Source organism: Lithobates pipiens, unplaced genomic scaffold (assembly GCF_037356315.1).
Source record: "Lithobates pipiens isolate NorthernLeopardFrog02 unplaced genomic scaffold, aLitPip1_a1.2 Scaffold_13, whole genome shotgun sequence".
NCBI lineage: Eukaryota > Metazoa > Chordata > Amphibia > Anura > Ranidae > Lithobates > Lithobates pipiens.
In genome coordinates, this window is record NW_027507718.1 from 496,009,706 (window position 1) to 496,025,718 (window position 16,013).

The following is a 16,013-nucleotide window of genomic DNA, read 5'->3' on the forward strand; positions in this document are numbered from 1 at the left end:
CATGGCTGGGTTCCTTCTTCGGCTGGACTCAAAAAGCTCCTGCAAGGTGTGTAGACCAGACATTTTCCATATAATAAAAGAAAAGAAAAACACCGCGCTAATTAAATAGTGAATTTCGAAAAATGGTGAAACTGCAATATTCCTGTGAAAAACACAACCAAGCTGCTAGCACACAAACAAACCAAGTTCAAATTACAGGGTATAAATAAGTGCAGCGCTTAAAGGCACCTATATCTATAAGTGAAAATATGCATTTAAAGAGAACAAACAAATAGTATTGACAAAAAAGTCCACTAAAAGTCCACTAAAATCCAAAATGGGTATAGACAGTCACAAAGTCAATCTCTATGGATCTCAAAGTGGTGCATCTGGGACTTTTTGGAGTTGTCAGATGGCATTCGTAGCACAATAACTCGCAACCTTCTCAGACCTCAGAACCTCTTGAGAGTAGGTACTCTTACCAGATGGGTTGGACACATCCACCTTATAGTAGTGTGTCATACGAGCTTATGGGGGGGGGGGGGGCTCCAGCCACACACCCTAATATACCTTGAATGGCCTTGAAAAGCAGCAATGGGCAACACAGACTAGACATTTGCCATATAAAATGGCCATAATATTGATCATGGCTGGGTTCCTTCTTCAGCTGGCCTTAAAAAGCTGCAACAAGCTGTATAGACCAGACATTGCCCTTAAAACACTGACTGTGAGGCTGGCCTCGAAAAGCTGCAATGGGCCACATAGATGAGATATTTTCCATATAGTATTGACCATAGTATTGATCATGGCTGCATTACGTATTCAGCTGGCTTTAGGAAGCTGCAAAAGGGCACATAGGTCAGACATTTTCCATATAACATTGACCTTGAGGCCAGCCTCAAGAAGCTAAAACAGGCCCCAAAGACCAGACTTTTTCCAAATAACTCTGACTGTGATCTTGATCATGGCTGGGTTCCTAATTTGGCTGGCTTTAAGAAGCTGCAACGGACCATATAGACAAGACTTTTTTCATATAACACTGACCCTGAGGCTGGCCTCAAGAGGCTGCAACAGGCTAAATAGACCAGACATTTTCCATATAACATTGATTGAAGTTGGCTTCAAGAAGCTCCAATGAGCCACATGGATCAAACATTTTTCATATAACATTGACTGTGATATTGATCATGGCTGGGTTCCTTCTTTGGCTGGCCCCAAGAAGCTGAAATGGGCCTCATAGATAAGATATTTTCCATATAACATTGATCCTGATATTATTTATAATATGACTATCAATGGCTATAATGTCAAGAGCATTTATTTGTAGGACTTTTCTCAGTGACTAAGCAATTTCACCTGAATGTAATGCTGTTCATGGACCTACAGTGCTGGTAGGGGCAAAATCTGATAACTAAATAATATTTTTTCCAACATTCATTATATTACAATGGAACTACAAACAAAACTACTCCCTGGGTCCCCTTTGACAGATGTTGCCTCACTTCCTGTCTCAGGAGCAATGTGGCAGGAAACGAGGGTAGATCACAGCGAGAAAACAGGTGTCACCTTAATAGTCGGAGAATGTGGCTTTTTTTTTTAGATATCCATCCAGTTGAATATGACTGACAGGGATTCTAGGGGCCAGCTTTACGGGCTCACCTCCTCACCTCTCTACCCTGTCCAATTGGAGAAAGCTTTGCATTATTTAGAGAATAAGTATAGTAAATAACACACTTGAAAAAAAGGCCGCTCAATCCTATCCAGTCTAAGTGGTTAACGTGTATAAGCTGGCCTTAGCCTTGCACCACTCCACACGCCATGTCCTTTGACATGTTTTGCCCCATCCACCGGGGCTTAGTCATAGAAGTCATACATACATACACACATTGGTCCAGGGTAGATTAATGTAAAAATTGGCAAAACATTAAGTAGGGACAACCTTGGGTTTGGCTCAGGCTTTGGTTTTAACTTTTTCCTGTGAGAACCGAAACAGCTCTCCCAAGTACAACCCTCCCCCTGTGCAACCCTCCCCCTGTGCAACTCTCCCCCTGTGCAACTCTCCCCCAGGAAAACTCTCCCCCTGTGCAACTCTCCCCAAGTACAACCCTCCCCCTGTGCAACTCTCCCCAAGTACAACTCTCCCCCTGTGCAACGCTCCCCAAGTACAACTCTCCCCCTGTGCAACTCTCCCCCTGTGCAACTCTCCCCCAGAATAACTCTCCCCCAGGACAACTCTCCCCCTGTACAACTCTCCCCCAGGACAACTCTCCCCCTGTACAACTCTCCCCCAGTGCAACTCTCCCCCAGTACAACTCTCCCCCAGTACAACTCTCCCCCCTGTGCAACTATCCCCTTGTGCAACTCTCCCCCATACAGCTCTTCCTCAGTGCAGCTCTCCCAATACAGATCTCCCAAGTACAGCTTTTCCCACTACAGCTCTCCCCAGTACAGTTCTCCTTCAGTATAGCTCTCTGCAGTGCAGCTCTTCCTCTATACAACCCTCCCCAGTACAGATCTACCTCAGTACAGCTTTCCCCAAGCACAGCTCTCCCCCAGCACAGCTCTCCCCCAGTACAGCTCTCTTCGAGTACAGCTCTCCTAAATGCAGCTCTCCCTAGTGCAGCTCCCCCCCCCCCCCCTAGTACAGCTCTCTTCCAGTACAGCTCCCCCCCAGTACAGCTCTCTCCACTACAGCTCTTTCCTTGTACAGCCAACCTCAATACAACGCTCCCAGCACAGCTCTCCCCAATACAGCTCTCCCCCAGTACAGCTCTCACTCAAAACATGTCCTCTGTGCTGAGAGTTAGGCCAAGAGTTTTCCTCGGAAGGTGTCCTGTCCTGAATGAGGAGGACACTGAACAAAGATTGAGGCCCAGGAGGAGGACATTGATAGAGGAGGAATATATATTTGCCACAAAAAATATGTCTATGAGATCCCCCACCATTTTTACATTTTCTTTTCTGCTTGCTGGTGGGCGGTCAGCCAGTCGGCCAAACAGAAGAGTTTCTTCTTCCCGATCAGCACTTCAGAACTTCATAAAACAAAGGCATTACATCATTTCTCTCTTTGTTTCGCTACATTCTGAACAAAATAGTTTTGCTCTCATGTGTACCCACCACACGCCCGTTTGATCGTAATCCTATTTTCTGTAGTTTGGGTCCCGCAGATACCTTAGATTACTTTTTTTTTCCTCCACTTTGTTTCGGTTTATTAAAATGTTCAAGGAATACCAAAGTCAATGAATCCTATTCTAGTTTCACGATTCCGTTATTATGGGACAAAAAAAAGTCAATATGGTATCACCATGGTGAAACAACCCTAATCACATTGTGATTGATTAGAAAGCACTTTATGAAATCTTTCCAGCAGAGCTTCAATATGTTTTCTGGGATGACAGGAAGGGTGATGAGAGGAAGGTGAGCTCTGTCAAGAGTATCAGCTTCTGGTTTAAGCGATGACAAATGCCGAGCCGCAAGATTTTTGTGCTATAGAAAAAGGCGCTCTTTGATTTTTAGCGAAGGAAGGAAGCCTGTTGATTTTACCTATAATTTCATGCTGTTATTTTCTGGATGCATTGTATTCCATTTAATAAAACTTGGTAGGAGAAAAATTGCAATTTTCGAGACCAACTTTAGGAGATAAGTTTTCTTGTTTTTTAGGAAGCTTCTTCTTTCTGATCCCTTATATCCCCTGTGAAATTGCTCACCTTCTTTTGCACTTGTGGACATTAAATAGGTGGCACTCATGGGCATTGCTAGGTGGCACTGGTGGGCACTGGCAGGGGGTACTGGTGTGCACAGATGAGGCATAATTGCCTCTTCCTCTTTTAGGTTTGAAGAGTTGGTAAACCCCTCAAATATTATGTATTTTCTGAAATCAGCCCTGAAAGTAGAAATCAGTTTATTAAACTTATATTTTTAATATAAAAAATTCTAAAGAAAATGTAAGTGCAAATGGGGCATACAACGGGGCAATCCCATCCCATAAATCACAGCGATCAGTAGCTGTAAGCAAACCTGTCATCATTCATAACAGCTTTCTTACTATTGTGATGCTGTCATTGGTCCACAGCTATCACATGGTACCTAGCACCCTTCTTACTAAATACTTCAGACCATCTACTTTCCAAAAAGGGGTCATTTGGGGGATATCTGCACTGTCTTGGCATTTTACAGCCTCTAGAAATGAGATTGGTCACCAGTATATATATATATATGTGTATATATATATATATATATATATATATATATATATATATATATATATATATACACACTAGTAAAACAGAGAAACAGGATATATATATATATATACACACTAGTAAAACAGAGAAACAGGATATATATATATATATACACACACACATACAGTGCCTTGAAAAGGTATTCATACCCCTTAACTTTTTCCACATTTTGTCATGTTACAACCAAAAAATGTAAATGTATTTTATTGGGATTTTATGTGATAGACCAACACAAAGTGGCACATCATTGTAAAGTGGAAGGAAAATGATAAATGGTTTTCAACCTTTTTTAAAAGATAAATATGTGAAAAGTGTGGGGTGCATTTGTATTCAGCCCCTCTGAGTCAATACTTTGTAGAACCAACTTTAACTGCAAGTACAGCTGCAAGTCTTTTTGGGGATGTCTCTACCAGCTTTGCACATCTAGAGAGTGACATTTTTTGCCCATTTTTCTTTGCTATATAGCCCAAGCTCTGTCAGGTTGGACAGAGACCGTCTGCGTACAGCAATTTTCAAGTCTTGCCACAGATTCTCAATTGGATTTAGGTCTGGACTTTGACTGGGTCATTCTAACACATGAATATGCTTTGATCTAAACCATTCCATTGTAGATCTGGCTGTATTTTAGGGTTGTTGTCCTGCTGGAAGGTGAACCTCCGTCCCAGTCTCAAGTCTTTTTCAGACTCTAACAGGTTTTCTTCTAAGATTGCCCAGTATTTGGCTCCATCCATCTTCCCATCAACTCTGACCAGCTTCCCTGTCCCTGCTGAAGAAAATGGTGTGTTCAGTGTGATATGCAGGTTTAGTTTTTTGCCACACATAGAGTTATGCATTTGGGCCAACAAGTTCAATTTTGGTCTCATCTGACCAGACCACCTTCTTCCACGTGTTTGCTGTGTCCCCCACATGACTTGTCAAAGACTGCAAATTGGACTTCTTATGGCTTTTTTTCAACAATGGCTTTTTCTTGCCACTCTTCCATAAAGGTTAGATTTGTGGAGTGCACGACTAATAGTTGTCCTGTGGACAGATTCTCCCACCTGAGCTGTGGATCTCTGCAGCTCCTCCAGAGTTACCATGGGCCTCCTGGCTCTTCTCTGATGAATGCTCTGCTTGCCCGGCCTGTTAGTTTAGTTGGACGGCCATGTCTTGGTAGGTTTGCAGTTGTGCCATACTCTCCATTTTTCGGATGATGGATTGAACAGAGCTCTGTGAGATGTTCAAAGCTTGGGATATTTTTTTTTTAACCTAACCCTGCTTTTAAATTCTTCGCAACTTTATCCCTGGCCTGTCTGGTGTGTTCCTTGGTCTTCATGATGCCGTTTGTTTAAGTCCTCTAACAAACCTCTGAGGGCTTCACAGAACAGCTGTATTTATATTGAGATTAAATTACACACAGGTGGACTCCAAAAATGTTAATTTTATTGGGATTTTATATGATAAATTATAAATCAACACAAAGTGGTACATAATTGTGAAGTGGAAGGAAAATGATAAATGGTTTTCAATTTTTTTTACAAATAAATATGTGAAAAGTGTGGGGTGCATTTGTATTCAGCCCCCTTTACTCTGATAACTAAAATCTAGTGGAACTATTTGCCTTTCCGAAGTCACCTAAATTGTAAATAGAGTCCACCTATGTGTAATTTAATCTCAGCAGAAATACGTCAGCTTTCTCAATGAAGCTGGTTGACACATGTGCGCGGCGGTTACGGTGCAGTTTTAAAAAGAGTCCTGTGTGATTTTGGGTCGGTTCAGGTGCAATTTCATGTAAAAATTCACACCTGAATTGCATCTGGATCGTGAACAGAACCGCACCGGACTCCCCCCCTGAAACCGCGGCCGCACATGTGGGAACCCAGCCTAAACAGGTGACCTGTAAAGACATTTAAAACGTCACCTATGGAGATTTTTAGTACCATTGTTTGTTGCCATTCCAAGAACATGTACAATTTTATAACATGACATGTTAGGTATCTAGTTGGTTTAACATTGGGGTATATGTTGATTTTTTTGTTTTTTTAATTCATTAAAATGGTATTTTTTTTGAAAAAAAATGAACGTTTGAAAAACCGCTGTGCAAAATACCGTGTGACGTAAGAAATTGTAAGGATAATAATTTTATTCCTTAGGGTCTCTGCAAAAATTATATATATATATATATATATATATATATATATATATATATATATATATATATATATATATATATATATATATATATCATGTTTGGGGGTTAGAAGTAATCTTCTGCCCCTGTACGACGTTATTTGAGACGAAACGCATAGGGAGTTGACGCTCTGACTTCACCATCTCCCATGTGCCCGAGAAGAACGAGTTTGTTTGGATGTGTGCCAGCCGCACACAACAAACTTAAGGCGTAATAATCTACACATCGTTGTAAGTGCAATTTTTATTATTATAATAAACATACAAAGGATTTTACACTGTGTGGCGTTTTCTGTCTTTTGATGAAATTTCATATCCAATTCATCGAGTGATAATTCTTGAAATGTGGATAAGCCTTGCGATGTGGAGAAAGGCCCGGGCTGGGTTATAAGACACAAACCCAGATTGACCCCCTGTAATAAGGGGTCTACAGGAGCTGGTAGGCAGTGCTCTCAGCTTTTGGTGGAGGCACTGCGGCACAAGGTGATGGATGGTGGTGGAGATTGACACTAAAAAGTTTTCGACCTACTGTCACAATATTTGCGGATTCACCTATGGACATTTTGTTTTGTTTTTTAACTTTTTTTTCATCATGATTACGAAGCGCGATTCTCTCTATTTTTTTTCTAGCAAAAAATACTAGAAAAGACCTAGGCTTCAAGTGAAAATGACTGCAGTTGGGAGGTTCCATGACCCATTCTATCCATTTCTTCTGTGCATACTCCAACTGCAGTGCTGGAGCAAGATCAGGGCAAAGATGCCAAATTGTGCCCCCCCCCCCCCCCATCATTATGTGCAAGCTTATGAGGAGGAGGGGAGGGAGAGCACAGCCTGCACCTCCTCCCAGCTCTCTCCTCTCCTTGCTGCTACCAGAGCTGACAGAAGTAGTGATGCTGGTGTCACTACTCCTGACAGCCTTATAGTAGAAGGAACTTGTGGCAGCCCCATCCCTACAATACATGCTCCGCCCAGGGCAGCCGTCCCTTCTGCCCACCCCTTGTTTTAGCCCTAAATGGCAGCTAATAGATACAAAATATTGTTAATAAATTGCATTTTGCATTCAATAGTTCCAAAAAAGACCTTCCAGAATTAAAGAGATTACAAACTCACACAAGTATATAAAATATATATAAAAAAAATAAAATAAAAAAAGACAACTACATGTGCATGCAGAGACTTATAGTATTTTAAGGATATATAAAAACCCGGCAGTGAGGTAGCAAAGAGCATTATATATAAGCTAGAGAGCTGTGCGATGTCAGATCCAGACTGTAAGCTGCCGCCATTATTATTCTGTACCACAAAGTGCCCGATAACCATCAGGCCATGACCGCGTCCGAAGGGATTTCTGTAGTCAGAGCCGCACAGAAAACTACACGCAAAGATGTGCATTAAATGCAGAAAAAGCCTCCGGGGCTCCATATTTCATCTGTAAGGTGAGGCTGAAAAACCATTTTATTTTCAGGTGAAGTAAGGGCCTCAGTCTATGTGCCAAATAAATAATAAATACGCCACATGGATCTAGCTGTGCAAAGTGTCGGCTTTAACAGTAGCAACTGGAGCAACATGCAGCTTAAATTTAAAAAAAAAGAAAGATAAAAAAATAAAACATATGAACAATATTAGAGCATTTAAAAAAAAGATCATGAAAAACAATAATACAACCGTTAAATGTAATTAGCTAATTCTAACATTTATTGAGACGGTAAAAAAAAAAATGTGTTTTGATACATGTTATTTATTTTCAGAAATATACTTAATTTCCACTATATATTGTGCATGAAAAATAAAAAATCACTTAACCACAAAATAAGGATAAAAAATTAAAATATATGAACAAAATAATAGTATTTTTTTAAAAATGAATAAAAGGCATAACATATTAATGAAAAAACAAAACAATCAAATGAACATTAAATGTAATTATCTAATACTAATATTTATTGTGATAGTAATAAAAAATGTGTTTTGATACATGTTATTTATGTTCAGAAATATACTTCATTTCCACTATATATTGTGCGTGAAACTTAAAAAAAATAAAATAAATACTTCACCACAAAAAAAGAATTACATTTTTTTTTAACAAAATAAAAGTATTTTAAAAATGAATAAAATGCATAACATATAATCACAAAAAAATAAATACATTTTAAAAACATGTGTTTTTGATATGTTATTTATGTTCAGAAATATACTTAATTTCCACTATATATTCTGTTAGGGAAACATGATAAAAATAAACATATAAACTAAGTAGAAAAATATTAAAAGAAAAAAAATACCATGAAAAAAAATAAAGCAAAAATATAATTAGTAATTAGCTAATACTATATATTTATTATTTATAATTTATTTATATTTTATTTATTTATAATTTATAACATTAAATGTAATTAGCTAATACTATGTATTATTATTATTTCAAATTTATTGCCATTGTAGAAAAAAATGTGTTTTGATGCATGCTCATAAATATACTTAATTTCCACTATATATTTTACATGAAAAAAAAAAAGCACTTAACCACAAAAAAAGGATAAAAAAATAATATATATGAACAAAATAAAAGTAAAAAAAAAAAATGAATAAAAAGCATAACATATATCATGGAAAAAAAAATCACATATTAAATGTAATTATCTAATACTAATATTTATTGTGATAGCAAAAAAAAATGTGCTTTGATACATGTCATTTATGTTCAAAAATCTACTTAATTTCCACTACACATTTTTTGTGGGACTTAAAAACATGGCAAAAATAAACATGTGAACTAAGTAAAAAATATTATATTTATATATTAAACAGTAACATATATCATGGAAAGATAAATAAATAAATAAAATATTAAATATACTTATTATGTATTATTACATATATGATACTAACATTTATTGTAATGAAAAAAAAAGTGTTTTGGTGTTATTTATGTTCAGAATGCATTACAAGTGAAAAAAAAAAGGGAAAATAAATTTAGATATACATAGATGCATTACCGACTTACCCCAAAATGAGGGATGCGGTTCTCGGAGCCAAAAAAGTCTATTGACAAATTGCAACTAAGGTCCCAGGATAGACCAGAGTTTGAAAAAAAAGACAGCTCCAATGGAAACTCACAGCAGTATATATACAGTATGTATCAAACCAAGTTTATTAGTACACAACTTTCAAAAAGTAGCAAAAAAGTATCAAACCTTCACCACACCATAATAAAACCATTCATGACAATGTTGTCAAGAATAAAATAAAAACAACCCAGGGCTCTCATTCATACATCCACTCGTGTCTATGTGCTGTGATGTGGGACGGCAGTGTAAATGCCGTGAGAGTGAAAGGACAAGCCGGGTCACGTGACATGGTGACGTTGATGCATTTCGCTCACTGGGTCACGTGACATGGTGACGTTGATGCATTTCACGTGAGCTTCATCAGGACACTATGGGAGACTATCCTGGGGCTTATATTGTTCCTCCTTTTTTTTGGAATTTTCATTCACCACTGTCTTAAGAATCCACATCATGGATTAATCAATAAAAAAAGTAGTGGTATGTGTGTCAAGTGGATCATCAATAATATATTATTGATACCACAGGTATACATATAATTTTCGGTCATTAATTAGACACTAAATAATACATCCAGAAAACCAAAAAAGTCAATCAACCTAATATATATATATTATACATATATTATATTATATATTATATATATACAGAACAGAAATAGTCCATTTACATTTAAAGGGAAAGGAGGAAGGGGGAGGTTGAGTTGGGGGTTGTTGTTTTTTTTTTTATTTTTTTTTTATGGAGGGGGTGTTCTGCAGGGTGAACCCAGCCATAGAGGGATTTTCAACATCTGCAATAATTGTATTCAAATAATACAAATAATACAGCTAGGGATCCAGAAACACTTGTAAATCAAGCTTGAGAAATATACTTAATTTCCACTATATATTGTACATGGAAAAAAAAAACTCTTAAAAATAAATAAATGCATAATTAAATAACACAAACATTAAATGTAATTACTAAAAATGTTTACTGTGATTGTAACAAAAAAAATGTGTTGATACATATTATTTATGTTCAGAAATATACTTAATTTCCACTATATACTAAGTGTAGGAGTTAACATGAAAAAAAAAAATAAACACATGACCAAGGCAAACATTTAAAATGCATAACATATTTCATGAAAAAATAAAGAAAGAAAGAACATTTTAAATGTAATTAGCACTAACATTTATTGTTAATAATATATTTAAAAAATGTGCTTTGATACATGTTATTTGTGTTCAAAAATATACTTAATTTCCACTATCTATTGTGTGAGGAACTTTAAAAAAAAAAAAAAAAGATAAAAATACATTTATGAACAAAAATATTTAAAAAAAGAATAAAAGACATAACATATATCATGAAAATTTTAAATATAATTAGCACTAATATTTATTGTGATTATAAAAAAATGTGTTTTGATACATATTATTTATGTTTAAAAATATACTGTACCTAATCTCCACTATATAATGTTGGACTTAAAGTGAATCTAAAGCCAAACTTGTTTTTTTCCTTTTTTTTTTTTAAGAGTTTGAAAGTATTGAAACCCTGTTGGGTTAATATTGCTATCCTTGTCCCCCGCTGGGGAGAATCACTCTTTATATTTTTCCTGTCCACCGGGACAGAAAGTGATAGAACCTCAACCCCTTAAATCCCTGGGCCATTTTTCACCCTTGAGTCCCAAAACATTTATTTATTTATTTTACAAATAAATTTATACATAAAAAAAAAAAAGTGTTAAAACTGCAACATAGTTAATTTCCAAAACAAAAATAGATGATAAAAGGGAAAGGCGCACAAACAAGCAAACACAATCTGATTTATTCCCATTTTTAGAAAGGGAGGAGTGAAAAAAGAATGAAACAGAGGAAGTCCCTGTGTACAAGAGATAAAAAGAAGAATGTCGTGAAATTCACTACAGCCACAAAATATATATATATTTTTTAAAAAGTAGTCAGTTTGAGTAATTACAATGGCCGGAGAGATTTGGTGAGTCCATCACACAGAAGTCTTTACAAGTGCCGTGCTCTGCTAATGCAGGAGAGTCCCCTGCCTTTCATGGGAAATGTCCACAGATCCTGGATAATAAGCCACTGTCATATCTGACGGGAAGTACAGCCGAGACATTTTTAACGAGTCTGCAAAAGTAACTCCTGTTATATGTGACAAGGCTCTGATCCCCGGACACAACTCAACCTGTCATTGGCTCTGCAGCCACTCACTGGGGCCCCCCGAGAATATGGAGCTGACACACAGGCCACATCTAATTACCTTCCTCTGTAATTTGCTAGATAAACCTACTCAAGCGTCCAAGGAAGGACCAATATTTGGCTTTACATTGATTGCATAGAGAAGTTCCTTCATAAAGATAATTCATTATCTATCCATCTATCTATCTATCTATCTATCTATCTATCTATCTATCTATCTATCTATCTATCTATCTATCTATCTATCTATCTATCTATCTATCTCATCTCATCTTCAAAAAAATAAAAGAACTCTGGATAGCCGCACTCTGGATCAGGTAAAATAGATTGTGCCTTTATTGTTTCCACTAAAAAACCTTCACATCATACAAGTCACAACAGCAAAGGGAATGTAGAACAAGGAATGCTGATGCATTTCACGCTGAAATTAGCGCTTACTCATAGCTAATCCTTGTTCTGAACAGAAAACATATATATATATATATATATATATATATATATATATTAAATGAGTGTCATCATGTGATAGTGTGATATGACTAGTATGATGTGAAGATTTTTTAGTTAAAATCCTTGGTCGTGGCATTTATATGGGCCCTGAAAAGACCGCGCATTGCATACAATGTCCTAGTGAAGGAAAAAGAAAGGGGAGGAGTGGCATTACCAGATTTAAAAAAATATTATGAGGCAATAGTAATATCTAGACTAGCGGACTGGTTATATAGTCAGAAAGAGAAGAGTTGTGTTGACTTAGATATTAGATTGAGTGGGATGGAATTAACAAAAATTATATGGATACCACCTCACTGCTGGAACTTAGGAGTAGACACGAGCACTTTAACTAGACAGGATAAAATTAATAAGGCACATAACTGGACTCACAATTCCCCATTAATGTCATTGTTGGACACAAATTATTTTTTGCCAGGGAAGGAGGAGTGGTTATATTTTAGTAGATGGGCAAAGAAAGAGGAAATAACATTAGGGGAGGTGATTAACCACTTCCAGACCGGACCATTTTGCTGGTCAAAGACCAGACCACTTTTTGCGATTCGGCACTGCGTTGCTTTAACTGACAATTGCGTGGTCGTGCGACGTGGCTCCCAAACAAAATTGACGTCCTTTTTTTCCCACAAATAGAGCTTTCTTTTGGTGGTATTTGATCACCCCTGCGTTTTTTTGCGCTATAAACAAAAATAGAGCGACAATTTTGAAAAAAACGCATTATTTTTTACTTTTTGTTATAATAAATATCCCCCAAAAATATATAAAAAAAACATTTTTTTCCCTCAGTTTAGGCCGATACGTATTCTTCTACATATTTTTGGTAAAAAAATCGCAATAAGCGATTATTGATTGGTTTGCGCAAAAGTTATAGCGTTTACAAAATAGGGATAGTTTTAAATGACACTGGCAGTGAAAGGGTTAACCAGTGGGTGGCAGTGTAGGGGTTAAGTGTTCCTAGGGGTGTGTTACTAACTGTGGGGGGGTTGGGCTTTCATTTAGTGTACACTGATCTCTGCTCCAATCACATGGAGCAGAGATCAGCGTCACTAGTTGCTAGGCAGAATGGAGAAATGTTGTTTATACAGCATTTCCTCCATTTGGCCGCTCCGTGAGACGATCGCGGGGATGCCCGCGGCGATCGAGTCCGCGGGTCCCGCGACGGCAGGGCGGCATCGAATATTGGACGTACCTGTACACCAATATGCCTGCCCGTGCCATTCTGTCAACGTACATCGTCGTGCGCTGGTCGGGAAGTGGTTAAAGGGAATAGGTTATACACATATAGGGAAATCACACAAGAGTGGGGACACAGACCGTTAGACAAATGGAGACACGTTCAACTATCAAACTTTACACAAGGGTTGCCACAGCCGTTACGGGGAATGTTAAGGTTAAGACCATTAGAGAATTTGCTGAAGGACGGAAAATGCCTAGTGAAAAGAGTATCGAAAACGTATAAAATATTAAGACGGGAGGCTGATTTAGAGCTACCGACATATTTGGGGAAATGGGAAGAGGAATTAGGACCACTAAGGAATGAAGAGCACAGGATGAAAATACTTAAAATGACACATTTAATTCCAAGAGATTCTCGAATGATTGAAATGTCTTATAAATTAATATCGAGATGGTATATGACACCCCAAAGAATGCAGAGGTTTGGAGGGGAAGAGCAAGCAATGTGTTGGAGGAAATGTACAAAACAGGGTTCCCTAAAACATCTATGGTGGGATTGCCCTAAAATAACCCCTTTTTGGGACAAAATAGTAGAAATCATATTTTTGGTGACACGAAAGAGGATCAGGAAAAGCCCTTGGGCGTGTCTATTTCATGACACAGAGATAGGAGTAATGCAATATAGAGGCACGATAGTCCCGCACTTGTTGAATGTAGCCAAAGCGCTGATCCCATGCTATTGGAAATCTACACAGGTTCCAAAAATATCGGAGTGGGTGAAGAGGGTGGAGCAAATTAGGTTAATGGAAGAGTCGATACACAAACTACAAGATACAGAAGGGAAATATCATGGGATATGGCAACAGTGGCTGACATTCTTGGAGAGGGGGGACTGTCGTGCAACATTTGAGGGATAAGGGGACAGAGAGTGAGGCGAACGAGAAGTGGGAGATAGAGGGGCATACCTCCCCCTCATTTTTATTTTATTTTTCTTGATTTGCCCCAGGGTTGAGGGAGGGGGGTAAGAGGGGAAGGGGAGGGTAATGGAATCTCATGATAATGCGTAGAAGGAGGTGGTGTAAAAAGACCAGAGTTCTTTTGGTTTTTTCATTTGGCTAGTGCAATCAGCCTGCACCTGGGACCCCTATCTGTTTGGAGCGGCCAGTTTCTTGGTGGATCAGCCTGGAGCGGTGGATCCTTCTTTCTATTGTCAATTTTCTGGCATCCCAGTCTTAGTCTGTAGGGTTCAATACTGAGTTGGTCCACCCCTTCCAGCTATAACAGTTTCAAGTCTTCCGGGGAGGTATATACGCTATATTACCAAAAGTATTGGGACACCTGCCTTTACACACACATGAATTTTAATGGCATCCCAGTCTTAGTCCGTAAGGTTCAATATTCAGTTGGCCCACCCTTTGCAGCTTTAATGGCTCCAACTCTTCTGGGGAGGTTGTCCACAAGGTTTAGGAGTGTGTCTATGGGAATGTTTGACCATTCTTCCAGAAGTGCATTTGTGAGGTCAGGCTCTGATATTGGACAAGAAGGCCTGGCTCACAGTCTCCTCCCTAATTCATCCTAAAGGTGCTCTATTGGGTTGAGGTCAGAACTCTGAGCAGGTCAGTCAAGTTCCTCCACCCCAAACTCGCTCATCCATGTCTTCATGGACCTTGCTTTGTGCACTGGTGCGCAGTCATGTTGGAGCCGGAAGGGACCATCCTCAAACTGTTCCCACAAAGAGGGAGCATTCAATTGTCCAAAATATCTTGATATGCTGAGTTCCTTAAGAGTTCCCATCACTGGAACTAAGAGGCCAAGCCCAACCGCTGAAAGACATCCCCACACCATAATCCCCCCTCCACCAAATTATTTGGACCAGTGCACAAACCAAAGTCCATAAAGACATGGATGAGTGAGTTTGGGGTGGAGGAACTTGACTGGCCTGCACAGAGTCCTGACCTCAACCTGATAGAACACCTTTGGGATGAATTAGAGCGGGGACTGTGAGCCAGGCCTTCACGTCCAAGATCACTGCCTGACCTCACAAATGCGCTTCTGGAAGAATGGTCAAACATTCCCATAGACACACTCCCAAACCTTGTGGACAGCCTTCCCAGAAGAGTTGGAGCCATTAAAGCTGCAAAGGGTGGGCCAACTGAATATTGAACCCTACGGACTAAGACTGGGATGCCATTAAAATTCATGTGTGTGTAAAGGCAGGTGTCCCAATACTTTTGGTAATATAGCGTATATATTGCTGACCCAATCTGCAAGCCGGATAAAATCACGTGGTGGGCTGGATGTTAAAGACCACTGCTCTAAACTATCATACTTTCCCTTTAAACCCTTGTGTGCGTATTCCTGTCCATTGACACCGACATAGGTGTAGCCAATCAATTTCCATCTGTCGTTTCACAAGGGATCTGATTGGTTGTTATTAGTCATAGTGCTACTTTTTTCTTTCCTCTAGTTTCCTTATCTCAGAGCTATTGTAAATGGATTTATGTGTATCTGATAACGCTTTGTATACAATAAGTTCCATTACAGATCACCCAGTTTTGTACATTCATTTCACACAGCTTAAGCGGAGCGCAGGCTAATGTATACAATTGCGGTGCAAACCAGTGTTTTGCAGACGTATGTTTCAGCATTTTAGAGAATAATTATGT